Consider the following 3,047-nt stretch of genomic DNA (forward strand, 5'->3'; position numbering starts at 1 on the left):
ATATTTAACGCTATAAGCTATGTATGTTTCTAAATATAAATTTAATCTAAACAAACGTCGATAGTAAAATAAATATATAATAATAAATCTGTCACAATAACAATAGATTTTGTAACAATTTAAAACACTTTATTCGTAATTAACTCATCATAACAATACAGTTTATAACAGTTTGTAACACATTATTCGTAATTAACTCATCATAACAATACAGTTTATAACAGTTTGTAACACTTTCTTCGCAATTAGCTTATCATGACAACAGGATTGATAAGAACTCGTGACACTTTTTCCATAATTAGTCCGTCATGACAATAAAACTGATAACAACGTGTAATACTTTATTCATAATTAGCCCATCATGACAATAGGGCTGAAAACAAATTGTAACTGACTTAAAATTGAATTATTTGATGCAGTTTAATTCGACTTTAAGATACTAACATAAACCAAATACACTGGAAACGTTAATAACATCTCATTTACAAAATGGAATGTCAACTATGCCAGATTTACTTTTTGTTAGTTGTTCGCCAGATGTTTTAGCCCAAAAAAATGTATTCTTTGTTAAAAGTAGTTTGCCAATAAGAAAGTTGATCAATAATATTCTGTTATTCACGGTGGACGACATACCAGTTTTTAAAATTTAAGGTTAAACAAAAGACCTTACAAAGTTGAATCGTATTTACTTACTTGTGTAGAGAGAAACAAAATTACACCCTCGTTGGCTCAATGGTAAGTCTGAGGGCTTATAACGTTAAAAATAGGGTTTCGATATCCCCCGGTAGGTATAACCAAGATAACCCATTGTGTAGCTTTGTATTTAACAACCAATGAATAGTAGTCAATTAATAAACAACAACTTGAAAGCGCAATAATGTTTTTTTTTTGTTAATTCAATACTGAGTCGTATTGCAAGAAAACATGAAATACGGCTACCCTACTTTTTGGTGAAAACCATGTCTTCCTATACACTTTCTACACCCACCTGAGTTCATGTTATCAGTTAAAGCGCCCATAAATAAGTTTTTTACTGCTTTAATTAATTGTACAGACCATTAATCTTTCTACTGTAAACATAGGATTCAAATATTTCTCTCTTTGGTAAACCTGTTTTTATAATGTAGAGCCGGAAGAACTGTTTCATAGGTAACTGTCACCGCTTGTAACTCCGTGTCTTGGAAAAATATCAAAATAAACCCATTATTTAATCCATTCAGTGAAAAAAGAGTGACTTGTCAAACACGCTTAATATCTATAGTAACAACAACAAAAATGGGCAGGGTAAGGACTTATACCTGTCCTATTTGGGAGTTGGCTGAGGTACCAAAGTATAAAACCAAAGTGTATGAAGTTTTTGAAGTGTTACGCGATACTTTCTTTTAAATATTTTAGTAAAGCACGTGATCATTAACTGCTAGATAATTTGTTTAGTAACCTAAATTCATGTAAAATATTTCGCTAAAATTATAATAAGGAAGTTTAATGAAATTTCACAACGATTGAGTCAACCAACGTCTCTTCTTTTTTTTTGTTTTTTTATACAGTGACGCTGATTACACAAATAAACATTACCAGAACATATATAAACAGGTTCTAGCTCATCAAGTATTCGAAGAACATCTAAACACTGAAGAAGTTTCTTTAAAACGTTTGAGCAAGCATATAATACATACAGACTCCCCGTTTTGCTACAAGAACAATATGAGAACAGTAAGTTCTGGTACTATTTGTTTTTTAGATAGGATTAATCTAAATTAATTTTCTTTCTACTAATCACCACCTATACAGGGAATTGCACTTTATTAGAACGACTGGTGTGTTTCAGCAGCTAAAAGCTGAGGCGCAGTAAGTCAATCGTTTAACATCTGTATATATAATTCGCGACATAATTTTAATTATTCGACAGGCCAATGCCACATCGAAAGATAGAAAGTATGTCACAGCTCTTCTCAAAGAAGGATATTCGTAGAGTGAGATATTTAAATAAATTATAGCCAAAGGACAAAAAATTTCGAAGGAGGCTTCGAAAGTTCTTCATGGAAGCAGAGAAACTCACACAAAGCAGAGCGTTTAGAACAGCAAGGGATTCTGAAATCAGCTCCCCAGCCAATCCAGTGCAATGCCCTCATTATGGAACCAGAGAAACTCACACAAAGCGGAGCGTTTAGAACAGCAAGGGATTCTGAAATCAGCTCCCCAGCCAATCCAGTGCAATGCCCTCATTATGGAAGCAGAAAAACTCACATAACGCAGATAATTTAGAAAAGCAACGGATTCTCAAGTTTCTTCCCAAACCAATCCAATGCAATGCTCTCATCTTGGAAGCAAAAAAAAAAAAAAGAAAAGAAAAAACGTCACACAACGCAGAGCGTTTAGAACAATAAAGGATTCTGAAATTACTTCCCTAAACCATCCGGTGCAATGCCCTCATCCATAAAGTGAATGATATGATTGTGAAGAAAAACATCCTGACCTAAAACGTCATCGCTACGAAGTTGGACATATCTACTAGTATCATTTACAATATAGTAAACAATGGTTTGCAGTTGAAGAAAGTTTACGAGCCGAAGATTCCAAGATTCCAGTGACACTTCGAAATGGACTATTGTTTTGGTAAGAAAGATGACTGACAAAATTGAAATCACAACAATCCAATTAGACCACATATCTTTCATGTCCCTCTATGTAGTTCCAGTGGCTTTTTGTGCCTTGCTCTGCTTACAGTGGAAGACCTGTGGACAATCTGTCAAAAATATTGCCTAAAATTGAACTTTCCACCATTTTGCAAAAGCTTGCACAATGATAATTGCGGTGTTGAATAATAGAGTGCAATCATAGCAATTATAATGAGCGCGACCGACCTTGGAGAAGTTTGTTTGTTTGTTTTTGAATTTTGCGCAAAGCTACACGAGGGCTATCTGCGCTAGCCGTCCCTAATTTAGCAGTGTAAGACTAGAGGGAAGGCAGCTAGTCATCACCACCCACCGCCAACTCCTGGGCTACTCTTTTACCAACGAATAGTGGGATTGACCGTCACATTATAA

Source organism: Limulus polyphemus, unplaced genomic scaffold, assembly GCF_000517525.1.
Source record: "Limulus polyphemus unplaced genomic scaffold, Limulus_polyphemus-2.1.2 Scaffold71, whole genome shotgun sequence".
In the NCBI taxonomy this organism is placed as follows: domain Eukaryota; kingdom Metazoa; phylum Arthropoda; class Merostomata; order Xiphosura; family Limulidae; genus Limulus; species Limulus polyphemus.